Source organism: Bubalus bubalis, chromosome 9 (assembly GCF_019923935.1).
Source record: "Bubalus bubalis isolate 160015118507 breed Murrah chromosome 9, NDDB_SH_1, whole genome shotgun sequence".
Lineage (NCBI taxonomy): Eukaryota > Metazoa > Chordata > Mammalia > Artiodactyla > Bovidae > Bubalus > Bubalus bubalis.
This window is the reverse complement of record NC_059165.1, coordinates 80,968,781-80,993,660: the sequence shown is the minus strand read 5'-3', so window position 1 is coordinate 80,993,660 and position 24,880 is coordinate 80,968,781. Positions and strand designations below refer to the sequence as shown.

Genomic DNA, 24,880 nt, shown 5'->3' with positions numbered 1-24,880 from the left:
ACTGAATTTTTCTGCTTTTGGGAAGACAAGCAAAACCAGAAATATGAGTAGATAAGATTCAGAGTGTCCATTAAAATTACACTAGTTTATAAAATGCCCACAAAGCTTCTCTGAAATGCTTTAAATTCAAAAATTACAAGGAAAGGAATAGGAAAATACAGCTTCAAGACTTTAAAACTGGGCAAGCATAGAAATAAAAACTATTGAGAGAAGACAGTTTCATAGAAATATCCCTAGTTTACAAGTTCTCGTAACACAAGGTAGTGATTCACACGGCTTAAGGATATTTTAATTTCTATAAGACATACTACTTCTTTTAACTGAAACCTTGAAAGTTTTACAACCAAAAAGAAAAACCATGCATTTTATGTGCATAAGTTAACATGAATGCACACAAATGGTAACATAATATTTTAAATAACGTATCATAATTCTCAGCATACTAACTTACTTAAATATCTATATTAAAAAGACAGAATTTATGTAAGGGATGCATTTCAAATTATCCTTGAGAACAGATTAATAATCAATTGCTTTTCTTTCATAAACAATTATAATTTTCATGGCGTATCATTCACTAATAAAGATAAAAAATGAGCTGCTAAATACAGAAAACATTAGATATAATCTGATTATATGAATGAAAATGTAGGTCACAGGCATACTTCTAATTTGATGATCACTGATGAATCTTCAAAACAGAAAACAGAAAATCAGATTCTCTAACCTGCATGGCCCAATAATTTAGGATATTACAGAGCCAACTGACCTCCTTTAAGTTGCAAATAGGTAAATCAAAGAAATCTGAGAACATATTAGTATAGTATGTTCTACTTCATAAAAAGCCATACAGCTAGCTAAAGCTTTCCAGTAAACATTAATGATCAGTTCTAAATTATTTAAAATAATTATTAGTACTCTACCTATCTTCCCTTGGACTGCAAGGAGATCCAACCAGTCCATCCTAAAGGAGATCAGTCCTGGGTGTTCATTGGAAGAACTGATGCTGAAGCTGAGACTCCAAAACTTTGGCCACCTGACGTGAAGAACTGACTCATTTGAAAAGACCCTGATGCTGGGAAAGATCGAGGGTAGGAGGAGAAGGGGACGACAGAGGATGCGATGGTTGGATGGAATCACCGACTCAATGGACATGAGTTTGGGTGAACTCCAGGAGTTGGTGATGGACAGGGAGGCCTGACGTGCTGCAGTTCATGGGGTTGCAAAGGGTCGGACACAACTGAGCCAATGAACTGAAACTATCTTCCAAAATAGGTTGTAATCAATATAGAATTTTCATGTACCTGTAATTTTAAATATTAAAAGTATCTATAGGTATCTTTTCACATGCTGAGTGTTGATTCAATATTCTTTGCAAATAAAAAAATCACATGCAATAGAAATTTTTAATTAATTTTTTCACAAGTTAGTTGTCATAGCATTGACTTCTCACTGCTTTATCTTAAAGTTTAAAATCCATACATAAAATGAGCCATTCAGTGTTTTAAATGCCTAAGGCAGTCTCTATAAAAATGACACTACTACAAGTCTCCAAGCTTCTCCAAAATCTAAATGAGTAAGGATATTTGTGATGTGATGGCTAGCCGTTACATCACACGCTTCTGTTAGCAGCAAGTGTCCCAGTTACTGGTTTCTGGCATGAGCTCAACTGTGGTTGTCTAAGAAAAGACTAAACACTTATTTTTGAAAGCTAAATCATTAACTGTAATGACAAAAATGGAAATCAATTTCTCTAATTACATACCACAGAAACTTATTTTATCTCAGAAATGTTTAGTAACTATCATCTACAACACTTTAGATTTTCAAAACCTGATTTCAGCGATGTCCCTTGTATATTTCTGTTAAGACCCAGAAAATTCTAGCCTTTAAAATTTATCATCAGTTTTATTAGACAACAGTGTTCCCCAAACTGTGGATAATGACCCATTACTGGGTGTTTAAACAAATGGGTCTTAAGCAACAGTTTTTTAAATAAAATAGTATCAAAGAAAGAAAGAAAATAGAGTGCACAAATGTAGTAAGAATAGTTTTGTTTAATGAGATTTTGTTTTGACTCCTTATATGAATATATACATATCACTAGGATATAATGCAAAATATATTTCTCTAAGTTGTGGTAAATATTTTTCTATGCGCTGTAGTCAAAAATATTTCTAAATTTGAAAGCTACTGCATAATACATAATAGCAAAGGAGTAGCAAAACATACTATATTCAGTTATAACTAAGTCAATTTTATGGGAAATTGTATTAAAATCTCAACTTTCATAAAATATGTAAGTATTACTGACAGTCTAATTAAGTAAATTTTCTAATTATCCACATCTAATTGTTCTCTAGTTAACTAGGATATGACCGTTCCATAGGCCCTCAAAATGTCTTTTGAGGACATGTGCCTCCTCTTGAATTTCACAGGTGAACTTATACTCCCATTGGTAACATCCCTTATCATTGCTAGTGAGTCTCCATGTTTGAAAGAGGAGGGAATGTTTAATTTGAAAATGTCCAGCCCCTTAAGCACTTATAAATACATCCAATCACTCTCATCTCCTGCACGATGGAAACCAAAAATCAAGTAGACATCATATTAAATTTATACTAAGAGCAGGTCATCTCACTATCTCTAAGCATAAACTTGACTACAAATCTCAATCACAGGAATGATGTTAAACTCCAAGCCATCAATGAAAAAATCATGTTCCATTTGGGGGCACTTACTCTCATCCAACAAATACTTGTTGAGTATTTACCCTGTTGTTGCTGTTGTTTAGTTGCTAAGTTGTGTCCAACTCTTTGAGATCCCATGGACTGCAGCCCACCAGGCTACTCATAATTTATATGATCATCTCTTTTCCAAATAAAGGGAAGAAAAAGGTATCAGAGGACAGGCAGGCCATTTATGGCTCTGAGATACTACAAGCAAGTGGAATAACACCTCACAAGTCAAAGATCATTGATACCGTAATGTAGCTCTCCAAGACATAGCTATGAGTTAGAAGAAAAAAAAATTCACTAAAGGAGGTCACAAAATGCATATTCTGTTCACTTAATAAGAGCCCCTAAACTCCATTTTAACTTAATTCTAACAAGTTTACACTAGAAATCAAACTGGAAAATTTGAGTTGACTTATAAAAACATGACAGAGAACAGGAAGAAGGCAACCTTATACAGCTTCAATAAATTCTGGCGTCTATGCATGACAGCACAGTTTGTAATTGATGTTTAGAATGAGAACCGGGCATCAGCAAGATCTGAATGTGCTTAGAAAACACTGAGAAAACAGTACTACTGTGTAAAGTTTACCATTTAAGACAATTTTAATAAAATATTTAACTATAAATACAAACTTCTAATTCATCTAACAGGTTGTTCTCTAATAATACCAGATAAATGAGAAAACACTTCAGTAAAGTCAGCAGCTATTTCATGCATGGTTCCCATAACAAAGTTATATTCTTTCTTAACTACAGTGCTTGTTTCCTAATTTATAAAAATGTTATTAAAAACAACAGTTTAATGTAGGCAAAGGCCTCAGATTTAAAACAGTTATTCAAGGGTATTAGCATTTGAAAATTCCAATTATCAAGTTAATATTGTCAACCCTCATTGCAGAAAGGACTTATCAGTATAGTTAGTGTCAGCTGCTTACTCGTGTCTGACTGCACACCGCCAGGCTCCTCTGTCCATGGAATTCTCCAAGGAAGAATACTGAAATGGGTAACCATTTCCTTCTCCAGGGGACGTTCCCAATCCAGTAATCAAACCCAGGTCTCCTGCACCGTAAGCAGATTCTTTACTGTCTGAGCTACAAGGGAAGCCCCTAACTAGTATAATCGACAGTAAATCATAAATAAGTTGACTTCTACAAAACTGTGGAATGAAACATGCAACAGGTGACAGAAACTAGCTGAAAGGACAACCACTTCTCCATGAGAAGGATTTTCTTCTGCCTAGTTCAAACCAAAAGAATCCGACCCAAAGTAGTGCTATAAACCTGAAGACAGAGACAGAATTGATCCAAAGGCACCTTAATCCCCAATATGAACACCAGGGTTAAGGCCTAGATTTTTGCTTTTTGTTTTGCCTTTTTTTTTTTTTTTTTTTTTTACAAAGATCAGGGCTGCATGATCCTAGCAAGAAAAAATAGTTCCAAACCATACAGAAGACTGCATTCACTGAAAAGTGAGACTCCCCGAAATCACTATCTCTAACAGATCTACAACTATAAAAATATCATGTTCAGAATTAAATGTTATTGTCAAGATATTCTGGTATACAATCAAACCAACAAATTACTAGAGTAACTCAATACAGCCAATTTAAATTTGAGGAAATGATTATTAGTGGAACTCTCCCACATTACTGGTGGGAATACAAAACGCTTTAGAAAATAGTTTGACAGTTTGCTATAAAGTTAAACATACACTTTGCATATGTGTGTGTGAGTTGCTCAGTTGTGTCTGACTCTTTAAGACCCCATGGACTGTAGCTTGCCAGGCTCCTCGGTCCATGGGATTTTCCAGGCAAGAATATTGGAGTGGATTGCCACTTTCTTCTCCAGGGGGTCTTCCCAACCCAGGGATTGAACCCAGGTCTCCCACATTGCAGCAGACTCTTTACCGTCTGAGCCACCAGGAAAGCCATATTTGCCATATGACCTAACAATTCCCCTAGAAAGCTACCCAAGAGAAATAAAAACTTAGATTCACACACAAAAACAAAACCACATACAAAGTTTTGTGGCAGCTATATCCAAGATCACAAAAACTAGAAACAAGTACTTCAACTGGTGAATGGATAAATATGCTGAAGTATATCCATATGATGGATTATTGCTTAGCAGCAAATAGAAACCACTGATACACACTACAACATGGATGAAACTCAAATGCATTCTGCACTGTGGAAGAGAGATTTAAAAGGCTACACACCACATGATTCCATTTACATGGTATTTGGCAAAAGTACAGAAAGAGAGCAGTGGTTGTTGGGGCTAGAGTGGGAGAAGGGCTTAAGTACAAATGGGCAGCATGAGAGAATATTCTAGCGTGATGAAACTGCTTTCTAATTTGCCTGTGATGGGGAGTGAAGTTTGCTGTGGAACTTAAAAGAGAGAGAAAAACTTTAATATAAAAAATATCTTAAAACAAAATCATGATTAACTGAAATGCTCAAAAAAAATAGAATATTTCCTTTAAATTGTCTAGCTAGCCCGTGAATGCTTTTAATTTCAAAAATCTTTCTATAATGTATCTCTCTACTTTGAAGCCTGAGAAAGTCAGTCAGAGGGTTGTGTTTATTACTTTATTTAAACTAGGCCCAATTTACTTGTTTGAAGTTTGTCTTATACAACTGTGATGATGCAAACTAAACTGGTCTGGGATGAGTATGGTGCCTCAGGAGGGATTTAATTAATGAAGGTTCTTCCATGTTAAAATTCTCCCTACAAAAAAAAAAAATTCTCCCTAATGAAAGATGAAATGATTAATCTATTCAACAAAGAAGCAATCATTAGAGGCCTATTACATACCAAACACAGGAAATACAAATGGCAAATAAAACCATCACAATCCCTGACATCACATGGCTTAGACAAACCATACATAAGGTTAAATCTGTCCTCCAGGAGAATCGCAATGCTTTCAGGGGACACAGCAGGTGCACCATAACTAAGCCCGCTGTGTGTGCTTAGCCCCTTGGTTGGGTCGACTCTTTGCAACCCCATGGACTGTAGCCCGCCAGGCTCCTCCGTCCATGGGATGGGATTGCCCAGGCAAGAATACTAGAGTGGGTTGCCATTTCCTTCTCCAGGGGAGCTTCCCAACCCAGGGATTGAAACTGCATCTCCCACACTGCAGGCAGATTCCTTACCAGTGAGCCACCATGGAAGAGGTCTAAATTTCCCATTAGGATTTACACCTTAAGGTGTCTAGTGTCATGGCAAACACAAAAATACATGGACCACAGTGCTCACCATTACCCTTCAGTATCTAAGGATGGAAAGAAAGCAAAGATTATATACACAGAACACTACCCATGCAGAGCAGTGCAATAATCACTCCCCTACAGAAAGGTCCTCGTTAGGGAAAGAGAATGTGCACATTTACTTCTGTCACCTTTTCAGCAAACAAATTTCTGTATTTTTCTGATGCAGAATACCGTAAGTATAAACTTCTCTGGCTGAGGAATATTATTTTAAAGGGAAGGGGGCAGGGAAGTAATCAAGAAAAAAAGAAACAGGATGGGGGGGGGGGGGGAGAAGCCCGAGTAGGTATAAAGATTTTAGCAGTGAACTCTTAAAAACAAATTAAGGAAGTTTAAGGAAACTAAAACAGAGGCACTGCAACCACACCCCTTCTACTTTCTGTTATGAAAAAGGAAGCCAAGATATAAAAAAAAAAAAAAGAGGGGTGCCTGCAGGTGCTGCGGCATGAAATTACCACGAGTGACAGAGGTGAACTTACATAATGCCAAGGACCGAAGAGAGTGCGATGAATGCTCAGCTATGCTGAAGTTACCGAAACACTGTCCATCTCAAGCATCCTAACTACACAATGCTTCTGGGACCACAAAGGGCCCCACAAGACTCGGCTGTCGAAAAACCAGAAAAGCTTTCAACAACTGCTAAAGAAATAAACCCAGATTAAAACAAAGTGCCTCTTGGTATCCACATACTTATAACTGTAAAAAGCAAGAGAAGTCTACCAGGATCTTACTCAAATTCCATCTCAGAGGAGTAAGATACTGAGTAGTTTCTATCCTAAACAAATGACAGAAGCAAATCAATGCCGTTTCACCGTTCCTTTTCCAAAGTTCTTGCAGCTAATCATTCTGGAACTCAGAATTTCAGGGCATTTTTGACAGGTGATACAGTGTGTAAACACTATGTACTTTGAAATACCCATAGAGAAAGCAGAATGGCCCAGAGAAGTCTGAGACAGCACTGTGACTAAACATTTACTATTTCTGCAGTGAAACCCACATTCACGTGAAATAAAAGACAGTTAACAAGATTTGGGAAGAAAACCAATTTGTGTCATATATACCAAAAAAAATTTTGTTTTTGTTTTCAGGGCATTTGGGATGTCAAAATTATTGATAAGAAATTGTGGTCCTGTTGAAGAGTACCCATTAATCCATTACTAATTATATGTGCAAGATATAACTGGTAACCTCTTTATCATGGCTTTTACTGTAGTATATTGATGAACTCAAAATAATTCTAAAAGTCTCCCAATGGTCCACACATAATATCTCCTCTACACTCTGCCGTGCTGTGCTTAGACACTCAGTTGTGTTCAATTCTTTGCAACCCAGTGAACCATAGCCCACCAGGCTCTTCTGTCATGGGGACTCTCCAGGCAGGAATACTAGAATGGGTTGCCATGCTGTCCTCCAGGAGATCTTCCCAACCCAGGGATACAACTCAGGTCTCCTGCATTGCAGGCAGATTCTTTACCAGCTGAGCTCCCAAGGAAGCCCCCTACACTGTACCCACTCTTAAATTTCTCTACCACAAATTCTCCTATCAGGGCAGTTTACAAATATCTAACCATTGACATTGATAGAAAAAATGCCACATCCAAATTTGCCACTATGAAAAAAATGTTCATTGAATGGAATTTAATGTATTAAACTCACAAAATGGCTTGCTCTCATTCTGTCATAAGAAAAATGCTATAACCTATAACAGTGTTCCTGACCTAGGGAGGAGCAGTAAATGAGTCACCTTGGAACCTGATTTCCCATAAATGACAAGATACAATAACCATAAAACCCTAGTATCATAGTGTACTTACAAGTATACATTTACTGACTATATCTGATATAAGTAATATACTACATACACAATATACTATAACTGAAGTACTAAACTATCTCCACCAACGGGAAAAACAGAAACAATACCTCATCAACAATGGTAAAAAAGAGTAAAGCAGAAGTACAATTACACTAAAAAACCATTAAGGCTCCTTCCATCCTTATGTTCCATGAAAAATACAACTCTACAATATTGCAAATATGATAAAATATAACCCAAAACTAATCAAATTTTGATTAGTTAGACTTACACTAATTTAAAGACAGGATTGCTTTTCTCACTTAGGTTTCTTAAGATTTTGAGAGGAATAAGGACACTACACGTAATGACCAAGGGTTCAATCCAAAAAGAAGATGTAACAATTATAAATATATATGCACCCAACATAGGCTTCCCACGTGGCTTAGTGAGTAAAGAACCCGCCTGCCAGCGCAGAAGACGCAGGAGATTTGGGTTTGATCCCTGGTCAGAAGATTTCTGGCAGAGGGCATGAGAACTCATTCCAGTCTTCTTCCCTGGATAATGTCATGGACAGAGGAGCCTGGCGGGCTACAGTCGACAGGGTAGCAAAGAGCTGGACACGACTGAAGCGACTGAGCACACACGCACACATGCACCCAACAAAGGAGCAGCTCAATATGTGAGGCAAATGCTAACAACAATAAAGGGAGACAGTGAGGGTAACAATAACAGTGGGGAACTTGAATACCCACTTTCATCAATGGACAGATCATCCAGCAAAAAATCAGTAAGAAAACCCACTTATATGACACTTTAGAAGAGTTGGACTTAATTGATATTTAAAGAGCATTTCATCCAAAAGCAGCAGACTACACATTCTTCCCAAGTACACATGGAACATTCTCCAGGTGCCTTAATTTAATCTGATAAATTTCCTTTAACAAATTTTCCAAATGTCAAAACTCCACTACTTGTGGTGCCATACTATCAAAAGATGCTAATGAACAAGCAATACAGTAGCCTAAGGGTTCTGAGTGTGAAAGCCTGAGGAGAACCCACTTCATTAACCTGCTCCTCTTGCATACATTTTCTATGCATTTCTTTCTTATCTTTACACCTCCATCCCTGATTAAAAAGACAATCTGAAAGTAAAAGGAAGTCATTTTTTCAAAAAGAGCTAAGAGATGTACATAAAAAATGAAATCAGTCATTTTTAACCCTGAAGCACATTGGAATCACCTGTAGAAATCCTAAAATAGATCAACACCCTGGCCCCATCCCCAGATTCAAAAGCAAGGGTAGAATCCCAATATCTGTCATTTTTTGAAACTCCACAGAAAATGTTAATGTGAAGTCAGGGCTGAGAACCACTGGAACAAGCTGCCTTCTCTACAACCTCTTTCTCTCATCTTCTCGTAAGTATTAGCACTCCCAGCCCTATAGCAAGGACTGAAAGCACCATCTTTAAAATTGCCCAATTTTGTTCTCTTCTTTATTCTGTCACAGAAAAAAAAAACATTATTAATTTTCAGTTGGGAGATTTTTTAAAAAGTGAATATAGTAAAATTTATTTTAACTTATTTGATGTTCTCATTCCCAGTGCTCAGAATTTTATTGTTCAGTCGGCCTTCAAAAAACAACTTTCATTAGTAGAGTATTTAGATTAACAGAATATAAACACACAACACATATTTCAGTAATCAACTTTCAACAGACTATCAGAAAATACTCAAAAAAATAAGTTTCAAGGGCTGATTACATTGATATTTTAACTACTCTAATATTTTCAGAATCTTAAATATATTAAGAAATACTAGCAATAATATGTCCTGACATTCATATGACAGAAAACGAATTCAGTAAATAGTCTACCATTTTTTAAAAATAAAAACTGGCATTACATGATTCCACATCTTTAAGATTTACACTTTGGGAGGTGGGGGCGGGGGGGAGGGGGGGGACAGAAATGTTAATATTGTTTTCAGATCCCTGGAACAAAAGAATATAAAATAATGTTTTATAAAAATATGCATCTACAAATACCAGTTTCTTTTTCAAATGTCTCACCAACTATTGATACCTACTAGTTTCACCTCCAAAACAATGCTAGGTTATTTTTACACACCGAACTAGGATTGTATGAAAAGGCTTTATAGCCATATATATAGTGAAATATCAGGCATTTTCTCTCCCTGTAACATTACCTACTATATTCGCCTGAAAGTATTCATTGCAATAAGTATTTCACAGAAATAGAAAATAAACATGACACAGACTCGGTGTAAGGGGAAAAATAAATTTTCACTTCCCTTTTTATTAAAGGAAATTCTGACTGTAACTTTGACTCCAATATATCATACTCTGATACCCTGCCAAGTATACCACCTTAAGTCAAAAACCAAACAAGTTTAAAATGGATAACACAATTAATAATTACAAAAATTCAGAAGTCTACTTTTATAAAATGTTCTTGTATCATATGGTATCATACAGTTAATTTCAATTTAAAATTTTAAGACACATAATTTTAACAAGCCCAGTTTTTTAAATAAAGGCTATTACAATGTAACAGTGCATTCAGCGCTTACTCTATTCAAGGTAATTTACAATGAAAGTGGACTATGGTAAATTCTAGGTTGGAGAAAACATCCCATCCCCAAATTTTATTTTATTCCCTCAAATAAAAAACTCAGTATTTTTTTCTGATGGTCAAATAATGCACAATCATAGCTGAAAACCCAAACAATACAGAAAAGTATAAAAAGTGTAAAAATAAAAATCATCCCAAATCTATTAATAAATGTCATTAACGTAAATATCCTTTCAGGGGATGGATGGATTTACTCTGTATGTTTACAACAACAATGCAGGGATTAGAATTACAATAATTAATGTATACTAATTATGTATTTATACATACATGTATTTCCATATATGTCCCCATAAACACACACACACACACACACAACTTCTTTCTTTTACACATACAATAAAGAAATCTTTAAGATAACTTTCTTGAAACTAAAAATACAAGAACTGTTCCAAGCACTCAGTCTGCTTCTGCCTTTCCATTTCAGCAGGCCAGGTTTGAGGTTACTTTGGGGGGGGGAGGGGTGGGGGGAGGGAGGGGAAATGCAAGTGCGCTGTTTTTGTGGACTGCTTGAGGGAAGATTAAAAGATTTGTCTGTTTGCTTGTTTTATTTAAACACATATGCACAGAAACACGCACATACACATACACTTCAATTCTGGTTAAAATTTTCCAAACCCTGAGAACTTTAAAGGTTCTTGGCTGACTGCTTTATATAACTAGCCCATGGTCCAGAGCAAAATTCACAAATTTTTTCACGGCCTCTCCCCTTTTGGTTAGAAAGAGCATCAACCTATCAACCTATCAATGAGGATAGGAGGGTTCTATTAACCAGGTACGTGACAAGCATTTCAACCTTCCACAATTAGTTATAAAAGTCTGTGATTCTCCTCTGGCCCTATAATCTTCAGGGGGGCGGCGGAGGGTGGGTGGCTGTAGTCAAGATAATATAACACCCATCTTTCCTTCCTACTTCAAAGAGATTCGTTGACTCAAAATAAACCATCCATTTCTGACTGATAAATTCCCATTTCCTCAAGGCATCTTACTCTCCTCCAGGTGTCACAAAGAAATCTGATGAAATCAAAGATGTCGGGCAAGTTTTGTCCAGGAAGGAGGGCAACAACACACCAAAAAATTTAAGTAAGTTTAGAGGTACAAGTTTTTAAAGTTAAAATAGCCCTATGAAAGTTAAAATAGCTTTTTTCCATGAAAAAAGTAATAATCGATTTTACTGACTCGAAAGTCAGTAAGAAACTAGCAGTGTTTCAGCTCCTAAAATATTCATACCTGAGCATATTTAAGACAGTCACATAGAAACAGCTTTCTAATCTTTCATCTGTTACATTTGCACAACACTTTAAAGTTCAAAGTGCATTTGTATGCATTATTTATTTTCATCCTTTAAACAAGTAGATGTGGTGGTCACTATTGATTGCCTCTATAACATCCATTTCCCCCATATTCTTCCTTCCCACAGTTTTTTAGAACATCCTCCCTCCACCATGTAACTCAGGGAAATGTGACCCCATCCCCAACTGCAGGGACTATATCCTGAATAGTAGAAACCCACTACAGTAACCCTGTTCCCCATGTCATAACTGGTTTAGAAGTGTATGTGATCTAATTCCGGTCAATAAAACATGAAGAGGGACTTCCCTGGTGGTATGGTGGGTAAGAATCTGCCTGCCAACGCAGGGGACACCGGTTCTATCCACAGTCCGGGAACATCCCACATCCCCCAGAGCAACTAAGAGGGCCGGTGCGCCGCAACTACTGAGCCTGCGCTCTAGAGCCCGGGAGCTGCAACTACCGAAGCCCACGCACTTAGACCCGGTGCTCAGCCACAAGAGAAGCCAGAGCAATGAGAAGCCCACGCACCGCAACGAAGAGTAGCCCCTGCTCACCTCAACTAGAGAAAGCCCATGCAGAGCAACAAAGACCCAACACAGCCAAAAGAAACAAAAATTTAAGGGGAAAAAAAAAAAAAAACAGGAAGGCGAAAGTATGCAGGTAGGCTTGTGCAAAAGACGTCCTGGCCAACGCACCAGGATCCTGCTACCAGTAGCAGGAAGAACCCCATACACAGGGGAAAGCAGAGGCAAGTCAATTACACAGAAGCTAGCCAACACTCTGAAAAACTAGCCCTGCCTTCATACTTCAGCGTTCCATTTCAGAAGCTACTGCATTTCTGGTGTTGTAATGTGTGACACCAAGATAAATAGTATACCCCATCTACCTTTCCTTCTCCAACTCGGACCTTCTTCTCCTATACCTGCGTGCCTTCCTCTCCACTTGGGCTGAGCTAGACAGGAAAGGCGAGTAGTTACCATAAGCTGTTAGACCAGCACGCTTTGCACCAAGCTCAACAGCTCCTGGTATACATCAAGGGGATGGCATTTCCTCTTCCAAAGGACAATTTCCTCTACCAACTCACTCCTGCAGTCCCCACTCAGGTTGAGGAGATGGTGGAATTACAAATGGCTCTATCCATCCCTGACATTGTGTAACAACTGAAAGAGAACACAGAAAATCAGATGAGGGACTGTATCAGGAAACAAGTGGATACCATGTGACTGGATAATTGAACAATTCATCCTAAAATATGAATGACTGTATGCTCAGGAAGACCAGTATTTCTCTCTTTTTTAAAAGAGGATGCTGTTAAGTAAATCTCTGTGAGTATAAAAGAGGTGTTATTTCAGAAGTAGATACCTCTTTAATATATTATTGTTAACCAACAGTTCATAAGTGAATTTTAAAAGGGGAATCACGAAAAAATCTACATACTTTAAACAGTTTAATGCCACCAACACTAAAACAATCACAAAAGTCTTTAAATGCAGGTTGCCAAGGCCTTTCCTTCAAGCATAAGTCTACAGATTGTAGTCCTACTTTATTTTTCTTGCAAAAACCACACCCATAGTACATCACCTGTGATTTCCAGCTTCTGTCTCTTAAACATGGAAAGACATTTCACAACACTTAAAAGCAATTTTGCTGAAGAATCTTACTGTGAAATCTAAGATCTTTAGGGTTTTTTTCCCTAATCATTTAAGTTATTTCACCTAAAACTATTTTAACTATAATTGACTTCAACTACTCAATTACTCAACTGCTTTTCAAAGCAGCCACTGGGTCTCAAGATAAACACCTTTTTGCCTTCACAGTTCACTGAATAATGTTTCATTAAACTATGTAATTACAAGACATACAACTGCCATTAACTTTTATTCCCATCAGTTGCTGTATACCTTGTATACCTACCAAGAATCATTTGTCTTTGTAACAATTTGTTGGGTACAAAGATAAATGATTCTTGGTAGGTATACAAGGTATACAGCAACTGATGGGAATAAAAGTTCAAGAAACTAGAGGGTAGTCTACTGCCTTTTAATGTAGTATGGACATCAAACAGTAAATGAATGGAGAATACAACAATCTTCTGAGTGGGTTAAAGAGAGGTGAGTTCAGAGATTCTCCTGTAACAGGCTATCCCTAATAGTCTTTGCTGATTCTACGCACCAATCAACCCTCTGACAACTCATATACATCAGCAACTTCTACATTTAAGAGAAGACTTTCACAGTGCCTCCTATGTGCCAGGCATCACATCCTGGCACTTCATACGAGTTTTCTCAATCCTGATGAAAAATATAATGGCAGAGAAACTCTCTATCCGCACTCTTTTCAGCTAACGAAAGCAGTTCAGCACCTAATCAGCTAAATATATGTAATAAATTTGAATACAGTTAAAAGTCTGACAACTCACTGAAGAAAAAAAACATTAGAAACTTGTGTTTAAGAAAGAGGGCATCTATCATGAGATTTTTACCTAATTACAGTAAAAGCTGTAAAAAAAAAAGTGGATATGGTATAGTCATTGGATATAACAGTTTTAGATTTTCATCAAATTAAATTATAACTGTGATATGTCATTAGTAAAGAAAATGATCAAAATGTGTCTTATCTACCAAATACACAAATACTTCACGTTCAGAACTAAGATGACTGGCAGGGATAAGAAGGAGAGACTATAACCAGTCATTTAGTACGGTTAAAGAACAAATCACTATGCATCTTTCTTACATCCCATAACAGAAAGGAACCCAAACATTCACAGTTCCTAAATCTCAACTTTGAGAAGGGAGCTGGAAAGACCATGGCTAACAGCAGTCTCCACTGTCTCTAAAACTTACCCATCTCCACGTTTCTGTCTCATTCCATGTTTCCTGACTAGTTCAGAGGCTCTCCAAAGTCACTTTACATTAACAGATAATACACACTTGATTTCTACATATTAATAATCCCATGTATGGTTCTTTCCTATAGATCATCACAAAAATGATACTCTGCAGTAGCTTAAGTTACTAGAACCGTATCTTCTGCTCCTAGAGACTCTACGATTAGAGAACTACCGATATCCCCAAACCACCATTTCCAAAGAAATTACATCTTAGAAAAACAACACCCAAACACATATTAAAAACATTACTCAGTACCGCTAAGTGCCAACTGCATAAGAGAAGACAAAAAGGAAGATGATAGAAGATTAGGGAAGATATCACTGGTCTAACACTGCAAAGTCAGAAAAAAAAAAAAATGATTTAAATATGCCCTCTGCTACTCCCAAGATACACCTTAAACAGGATGCTTAAATTCTAGAAGACCGTTTCCTACTGTCGAAAGCAAGCGGTATACCACCTAACTCATAGAGCTGTCTTATAACAGTATCATTTAAGGTCCACAGACAAAGTGGGCATTTAATAAAGTGTAACAGGTACTGTTATTATTGGGAGATTTGAGATACAAATTCAGTTATAAAGTTAAGTCCTTGTTGAACACTAAGAAGGGAACAGTTAGTAAGAACTATCAATCTCCCCTGCAACATGACTAGATGATTAAACACTGGTGTCGTAAGGGTGATATTTTTTAAGTACTCCTTTGATAATGATTAAATTGGGGGTTAAATTTTTTTAGAGTTGTTGATACTTAAGATGACTAAAAACCTTGTACATATTGATCCAGAACTGTGGAATTTTCTCATGTTGTCATCTTACTATTACAGCCAATTCTCGTCCTATATAGATTCCTAACATTTCACTTCATCCATAGCAAATCTCACCTTAAAATGTATTAACAATAGTATAACTATCCAAAGACCTGTATTTTGTTGCTTATTATTTTCAAATTCCCTCTATTTAGTCTGTTATATTCTTTTAGCAAGCTCTTGGAAACTAAATCACTCGTTCCATTCTGAAAAAATATGAACCAAAAACCCATGTCAGAATGATGGTCTATTATCAGCATGAAGGGGATACAGAGGGGACCCAGAGAAGAAATGCAAAGATTCCCATTTCTTTCCAAGTCACATGTTTAAAAATCTAGCTTTATTTCATATAACCAACTGCCAGATTACCACACACTCATATCCAAAAGCAAGTAAAGAAATATGACAAAGCCATGTATAAACTGTTTCATATACTCTTCTGGCTCTCCTCTATTAGCATGAAGGGTAACAAATTGACTATTCTGTTATACTTTGTTTCCTTTAAACTTACTAGCCTTATTTTCGGAGAAGGCAATGGCACCCCACTCCAGTACTGTTGCCTGGAAAATCCCATGGATGGAGGAGCCTGGTAGGCTGCAGTCCATGGGGTCGCACAGAGTCAGACACGACTGAAGCGACTTAGCAGCAGCAGTAGCCTTATTTTCATAGGTATTCCCTATCACCTTAGAATCTATACACTAGGATCTTCATATGGTGAACTGACTCATTTTTAAATACAAGGCATTCTAGATGTCCATGGACTGACTGATCACCACCTAATTTTATAGCTTCATTTCCCATAAAGACTTCCTGGCACAGAGCCTTACCTCCAGTTCAACAGGCCCCACCATACCAAACCAACAGTCCATGCTCAACTGCTCCCTTCACCTACAAAAATACCACCGCTACACACACTGAACCATTTTGACAATTAAAATATTATAAGGCCTAAATGGAGTATTACCAGCTTTAAACTCATTTGTAATTCCCAGTCAAAAATTAGTCTCTCTGTCTCACACACACACACACCATCACCACCACCCCCACATTTCCGTACATCTCTAATAAGCCCCACAGGAGTCCTGTGTTGCAATTATTTCTGTGCATGTCTGCTTCTCCCTTAAAGGTAACTAACTGGATCTAATTCCTCTTCATGTGTCAACCCACTCTTTCATCCTCAACACACAGTAAAAGTCCCTTGCACGAAGTAAAGTTTCAGTTTGAACTAAACTATTCCTTTGTTTGAATCCTAGTTCTTTTATTTGAAGGAATAAATGCATTTCATGTGCTGAAGATTTTGTTAATAGTTAATGCTTGCAAATCTAACAATGAAAATGTCAATAATTATATAATTCATTAATTTTTAGGTTAAGGACCTCTTGGTCAATGAGCACACTAAATCATAGTAAAAAAAAAAAATCATTTTCCAAGATTCCCCCAAAAGTCTCATACACATCAACATTAAAGTTAAACTTTCTGTTCCCCATTCTAAGAAGAACTACTTATACCTGAGGCATATCCAGAAAAGGAAGCTCCCTGAATACCAAAGTGTCTATACACTCTGCTCTGAATCTATACAAAAGTATACACTCTGCTCTGAATCTATACAAAAGCTACACAATTTATTTATTACATCTTTCTTCCAATTCCCATAAATATGATTTTCATGTTTTGTACAAAATATATGGTTAATGTATATAAAATATGAATATAATCTTAGCTCAGAATATAGTTAGACCAAAGGTTTGAAGTTTGGGAATAATTATAAAATACACTAAGTACATCTCTCCACTTCCCTCCCCCCCAAAAGTTATTAAGAATGTCACAAACCAGATCTGATTTTTGGTGGGAAATGTTTTCTTAAACTGGCCTCACATCTTGCAACTTTTATGATACTTTTCTTTCACAATTTGCTTATTTATAGGGAAAGCAAATATTCTTCAAAAACATACACATGGCTTTACTAGATATTTTTAATTTTAAAAAGTATTCTAAGTCAGATATAGCTTAACCTCTTTTACTGTGTGGGCCAATGTCATTCCTATCACAAGAAGTAACTGCAAACGTAAAAGAAATTAAGTACTGACTTTTTCTTAACTTACTAAAAATCAGTAGGTTTTTAACTGTCCAATTAAAGTCGATGTTCTAAAACCAAAGATTAAAAAAGGGTCACTTGCTGACCAGCCTAGGCACTCATTACAACAGAGTTAAAACTAATTCGCACAATGGCAGCAACAGTAGCCATCTCCCACACACACTCTCTCCCACCCATTAACTTTTCCTCCTTCCCTGGGAGAACTGGAACCATCCTAACACAGGCCTAACTACCCCCACCCCAGAAGCAAACACACATCTCCATCACCACCCCGCAGAAAAGAAACGTGGGGGCTGTGGACCAAGAGAGCCGACGCTTCTGTGTGTCACTTCCCCTAGCAAGTGGGATAAACAAACAAACCAGCACCCTAACAGTAACCATCAGAGTAATTTTGTTCCCCCGACTAATGCCTTGGGTAAGTTTTGAGCAAAGTCAAAAGCTCCAACAAATAGGTAAATCCCTGCCCCCCACCCCAAACCTGGAAACAAATACCCTATCGGGAAGTTTCTCCCCGAAATGAATGCTAGCCCCTGATCCCTCCCTCCAGCCGACCGATAGCTCCCACCCTCTTGCCTAAAATGCCTACTCCGAAGAGAATTGTCTGGACAAAATCGAGGAGCGCTGGGGGGCTGCACTCCCGACCTCCCAACCCTCCCCGCAAAAGCCCCTGCCTTTTCCCACCTCGCCCACCTCCCCGCGGTCCCCACTCGCGCCGCACCACTCGGGCAACTTCTGCGGCCAGCCCGGCCCGCCACCCGCGGCCCCCTCCCTGCCCAGCGAGCCCGCGGCGCCCTCGCCCCCCGGCCGCGGCCCCCTCCAGTCCCGCGCCTCCGCGCCCCCGCCCGGGTCCTCTTCGCCCACCCCTTCCCGAGGCCCCCGCTGGCGGCGCCGCCCCCGCCGCACCCTACCCCACCCCACTCAGCCCCGGACCCCAGCCCGCCCAGCCCCACCCGGGCAGGAGGGCGCCGCGGCCGCGCCGAGGCTGCCGGCGGGCCGGGGCCGCCCAGCCAGGCGCCAACGCAGAGGGGGCTTTACCTCAGAGGCGCGGCCGCCAGCGGCGGGTCGGTCCCGGGCGCGGGCGGCGCCCCCCGGTCCGTCAGTCAGTGGCGGCGGGGGCAGCGGCGGCGGCACATTGCACCCGCCGGCGGCCGGAGGAGGAAAGCGAGCCACGCAGGGAGGGAGCGAGCGAGGTAGAGGGGGAAGGAACGAGCGAGGGAGGTAACGCAACTCGGCTCGGACTCGGTCTCCTCACTACTGCCGGTGCGTCCTACCGCCGCCTGTGGCCGGAGAGTCGCCGCCCGGGCCGCTGCTGTCGCCACCGATGCAGCCGGCAATGAATGCACAGCGGCGCCTCCTCGCTTATCCGGAGGTCAAACATCCTTCTGCCTCGGGCATCCGGATCGGCGCCGGACCCGGAAGTGAACGCTTGGGGAAAAAAAAAATAAAAAAGGGAAGCGTCTCTCCAGCGGCGGCCGCCCCTTGAGCTGCCCGCATCAGCGAAAAGAGCCGAGTACAGCCGAAGGTTACACCGACTTGCTCAGATTGGTCGGCTTGACGACCGGAAGAAAAGCAGATTGTTCATTGGCTGGAAAGGCTTATAAAAGTCAAGCCACGCCCCCCCTCCCTACCTCCGCAGCCGTGGTGCGTGTAGAGATCGTGGAGTAATTGTGGTTACGCGTCTGTTTCTCTGGGTGAGGCCTTGGGAGAAGAGGCTTGGGTAGGTCTGTGACGAGAACTGGGAGAAAATCGCTCATGGTTTAGAGAAGGAATGAAAAGTCCCCCTCTGCTTGAATGAGCAGAGAGCCTAAGGGCGCCATTGTGCCAAGTCAGGTTGCCGAGGCTTTGCTGGGTGTGAGGAGCACACCCCTCCAGGTGCCAAAGAATTTGAAAGCCTGGGCTCAGGGAATGACATCACTGGATTGACGTTTTCCCCCACTTTTTTGTAACTCCAGTGCTATATCAAGGATTCAGACGCTTAGAAATATACATTGTGGCTCACGTTTGCATTCCATTTGCTCTCTATAGAGAAGTCATTTGTGAGCTCAAGTAATCCTCTCAACTATATAGTGTGGTAACTATTATAATTACTGTTATCTATGTAATATTATCTATCTAGCCAAGCTCCTTAAGTTCCTAGAAACCAAACATCACTCAACTCATCAAATTGAAACCGATTCTAACTCTGTTCTCCATCCAGTCCACTCTGCCCAAACAGGGAAGGCAGATTACATTCTTTTTCTTTCGGTTGATTATCTGGGATGAAAATACGTTACTATAGGAGACCTCTGTGGAAATCAATCCACCACGAAGGCACTGTAGAGGACTCTGAAACTATCATTTCTTGGAAACTGTCTAAAGTCCTTTCAAAAGTCAGACATAAAGGTGTGCATGAAGAAAAGTCAAACTTATTTTTATATTTTCAGTGTACTTGCTACATCAAGGAAGCCTTGAGTCAGTTTCTGTCTCACACACACACATACCACACAAAATACTTGAAAGGCTTCAATGAAACAAAAGCACTTTAAAATGATTGAGAATTTATCTCATTTCCCTTTCTGCTTTAGCAGGCTGCTGATAGAGTCAATGTGTAACGTTCAGAGGGGTAGTTAGTATGGAAAGATGCCATTTTTGTTTTTGTAGTACAACAGTACCTCTTTTTCACCTCTTTACTCTCATGCTTTCCCAGACTGGAGGCTATGAAGTGACTGGTATCACCTGTCATAGAGGAACAGGGGTAGTAAGGACTGCTTCTGTGTTTACCACACTACCATCATTCTTTTAGAGACTCAAAAGCAGCTACAGTTTGTACATGCTCGGGCTTGGGAATAATATGCCTAAAATAACACATCTCCACAGTTCTGATATATTCCAGGACCAGATACTGGACAAAAAACAGAATTAAGCATATCTCACTAAATGGAGAAGAAATGTCTGCATTTCGGGAACTGTAAATATTGTCATCAGCGATCAACAAACCATTTTATACTCTGCACCTCAAAAACCTCAGTTTAGATCAAGAACACCTCTACATCAAAGTCTGATAAATGTTTAAGAAATACAAGTATTTAATTAGATCAAGTCACATTTTTAAATTATATCTGGATTGGAATAAATGTTTATGTTTTTAAACACTTCAGTAAAGACTGTTTTTGTTAAAATTTGACCTGGAAGCTCCCATTGATTAAAATTGGCTGGTAACCTAAGTAAGAAGTCAATAATGTTTTCTTACAGTTCTATTAACTTCTAAGAAAAAATTGGAAATACAAAAATAACTTATATTAAAGAGAGAGTAATCAAATTATAGGCATCTTAACCAAAACTCTGAGAAGGCAATGGCATCCCACTCCAGTACTCTTGCCTGGAAAATCCCATGGACGGAGAGCCTGGTAGGCTGCAGTCCATGGGGTCGCGAAGAGTCGGACTCGACTTCACTTTCACTTTCACTTTTCCCTTTCATGCATTGGAGAAGGAAATGGCAACCCACTCCAGTGTTCTTGCCTGGAGAATCCCAGGGACGGGGGAGCCTGGTGGGCTGCTGTCTATGGGGTCACACAGAGTCGGACACGACTGAAGTGACGCAGCAGTAGCAGTAACCAAAACTCTTTGTTCTGTAGCATGATGTCTCAGCATAAGCAGACAGATCATAATTTTTATCTGCTATGTTATCTATAGTTAATTTCACCACATGTTTCCTAGCGTCTGCTACTCATTAGGTGTTTATATTATTATTAATATTTTTCATGTTTCCCAAAGCAGTGTCACATTTTTTATCACCCAGAACTTTATTTTGTTGAATTTATATCTCTATGGTGGTGATGATCCGACTCTTGTGACCACATGGAATGTCACCTGCCAGGCTCCTCTGTCCGTGGGATTTCCCAGGCAAGAATAGTGGAGTGGGTTGCCATTTCCTTTTCCAGGGGATCTTCCTGACCCAGGGATCGAACCTACCTCTCCTGCATTGTAGGCAGTCTCTTGCATTGTATGTAGACTCTACTGCTGAGCCCTTATGTCTCTATAGATATAAGCAAATGTTCATCCCATCATTTGGGCATGCAACAACTGTTATTATTATGAAAAACAGGATAAAAGCAGATTTAGAACAAGGCTGGAGGTTACTTCAAAATGACTTCGGTCTAAGACTATCATGAATTCCTTAGGAAAGAACAATTTATCAAGTGGGAATTTGGGAAGGAACAAGAAAGCAAAATTTCTGGGTGCCTTTAATAGTATAAATATTCCAATATCTCCTTTACATCTTTTGAGTCTTTATTTCTGTTACTGTATCTCTTTCACCTCTTTTCACACTCACTGTGTTACCTAACCATGCCAATTTACACACACAGACACACACATACAACCAGAATGGAGAGAGTTTAGGAATAAGGCCGTCAATCAGGGTTTTAAAAGCCGGAAAGCTATTCCATTTCCTTTTTTGTCTCAGTTAAAATCTCAGAAAAAAATGGCCAGCCTTACTTTCCACAAAATTACCTACTTTTTTTTCTCTCAAGCAAAAAACTTGTAGGACATGATAAAAAAAAAAGCATTTGTCAAAAGATAAATTTAATAAATACAAGTTTCCAGGATATCATTAAAGATTATAAGCATATAATTATAACACATATAGATCTGTGTTATAATCATTTTCTCCTCTGCCCCTCATACATACTATTAAAATATTCTCCCAAGCCAAACTTGTTTTGCACATATTGGTCAAGAAATGCCCTAAAAATATAAATAAGCACCAAAGACTAATTAATCTACACTCTACTTTGGTGTAGTGTATCAACTGTGTAAGGCTTCCCTGGTAGCTCAGCTGGTAAAGAATCCACCTGCAGTGCAGGAGACCTGGGTTTGATCCTTGGGTTGGGAAGATCCCCTGGAGAAGGGAAAGGCTACCCACTCCAGTATTCTGGCCTGGAGAATACCATGGACTGTATATCCTTGAGGTTGAAAAGAGTCGGACACAACTGAGCGACTTTGACTCACTCACTCACTCATCAACTATGTGGCCAACCTGGCTGAGTTAAATACAGAGAGCTATTTTCCAACTAACAATGTAACAAGCAATGTTTGCACAAACTCTGATGTATATGATTCTTTCTGTTGATTCTGACAACAGCTTATGAAGTAGTATAGCAGATATTAGTTTTTTCCCTCTTGGGAAAGAAGAAGGATGGTCTCAAAAGATAAACTGATTTGCCCAAGATGTACAAGTGATAAACTGTTAAATATAAACTACAAAATGAGATTAAAACCTTTACCAGAACTTTTCAAAATAAAAATAGAGGAAACATTCATTTATGTGGAGGACAGATGTAATTAAGAAAAAATAAATGGAACTTCCCTGGTGGTCCAGTGGTTAAGAATCCACCTGCCAATGAAGGGGACAGGGGTTTGATCCCTGGCTAAGTTCCATGCCATGGGACAGCTAAGCCCATGTACCACAACTGCTGAAACTCACAAACTTCAACTGCTATAACGGGTGTGCCCTAGAGTCTGTTCTCTACCATAGAAGCCACTGCGATGAGAAGCCCTTGCATAACAAGAGAATAGCCCCTGCTCGTCACAGCTAGAGAAAGCCTGCACACGGCAACGCAGACCCAGCACCGCTGCCGCTAAGTCGCTTCAGTCGTGTCTGACTCTGTGCGACCCCATAGACTGCAGCCCACCAGGCTCCCCTGTCCCTGGGATTCTCCAGGCAAGAACACTGGAGTGGGTTGCCATTTCCTTCTCCAAGACCCAGCACAGCCATTGATAAATAAATATAATTTTAAAACATGAAAAACTAAATAGTCTTATTATTGGAAGTTATGTGATAAATAACTGCTAAATGTACAGCATAATTAATATAAGTAATACTTCTGTATGTTGTATATGAAAGTTGTAAAAAGAGTAAATCCTAAGAGTTCTCATCTAAAGGGAGAATTTTTTTCTTTTATTTTGTATCTACATGAGATGATGGATATTCACTAAACTTAGTGTGGTGATTATTTCCTGATGTATATATGAGCCAAATTATTGTGTTGTACTCCTTAATCTTATGCTCTACATCAATTATATATCAATAAAACTAGAAGGAGAAAAAAATGTAAGGTATGTGGCCTCAAAAAACATTTATTTTCTTAAAAATTAAAAAAAAAAGAGGAAAAGAAACATTAAAATATGGTCAAGCAGAAGCAGGAAGAATGCAAAATGAGACACTAGCAATAGCCAGAGCCTGGGAGCAAAGATGCATCTTCTACTCAGAATAGAAAAATAACCTCTTCCCCAGTCAAGCCTGAAGTAGGGGCAGCAAGGGAAGGATTCTGGGAGAAAACCAGTCACAGACAGCAGCTAGGTCAGGTTTGGGGAAAGCTGTCACTTAGCAACCTTTCGTTTAGATTGTTACACGAGTAAAGTCAGAAAGGGTCAAGGCACCGGTTTACACAGCCCAAGAAAATTATTTTAAGTATTCTGTAGTTGGCAAAAATGAAAATGTAAGAATCAACTTTTCTGAGAGGTTTTATTGTATTTTATGGTCATAATCTTCAGTATTGTATTTTATAATCACATCTTTCAGATTCCTTGTCTTAGCTCAGGCTGACATAAAAATATCATAGACTGAGTGGCTTAAACAACAGAAATTTTTCTCACAGTTCTGAAAGCTAGAAGTCTAGCCACCAGGGTGCTAGTATGGTTGATTCGTGGGCTTTCTTCCTGGCTTTCTGATGGCTAACTGCCATCTGATGTACATGATGATGTCATCATGTACGCATATGACCTTTTCTCGATGCATGCAATCTGTCATCATGTACGCATCATGTACGCATATGTACATCATGTACGCATGTACATGTACATCATCATGTACGCATATGACGTTTTCTCGATGCGTGCAATCTGTCACTCTTCCTCTTTTTAAAGGGGCACCAATCCCATCATGAGAGACCCACCCTCATGACCTCATATAAACCTAATTACATACAAAAGGTCTCAACTAGAAATGCTACCACATTAGGGGTTAGGGTGTCAACATTCCGTTCTCCAGGGGATCTTCCTGACACAGGGATCGAATCCAGGTCTCTTGCATTGCAGGCAGATGCTTTACTGTTTGAGCCACCAGGGAAGCCCAAGTGTGCTTGCCTAGAAAATCCTATGGACAGAGGAGCCTGGTGGGCTACAGTCACGGGATCACAAGGAGTTGGACATGACTGAATCAACTCTGCATGCAAACACGCACAGGGTGTCAACATATGAATTTGGGTGGGGAGGGCGGGGGGCTCACAATTCAGTCTGTAGCACTCTTGAAAGGAATACTTTCTATATATAGTGTATCATCTATAAGTGAAAGAGAAT

General features: G+C 39.2%; 1 protein-coding gene across 12 annotated transcripts in view; it reads right to left on the bottom strand.

Moving 5' to 3' along the window:
* Nucleotides 1-19,068, bottom strand: part of CSNK1G3 (casein kinase 1 gamma 3) — a 116,576-nt gene extending 97,508 nt beyond the window's left edge. For 4 of the 12 annotated variants that reach the window (XM_045166599.1, XM_045166606.1, XM_045166607.1 and 1 more), the window contains exons 1-2: nt 18,578-19,067; nt 12,768-12,769 (exon numbers count right to left, since the gene is read on the bottom strand). The gene's annotated coding sequence lies outside the window, so the exon portion shown is untranslated. The other 8 variants (XM_045166608.1, XM_045166610.1, XM_045166609.1 and 5 more) reach the window with 6 other exon arrangements.
* Nucleotides 19,069-24,880: the final 5,812 nt, after the last annotated feature.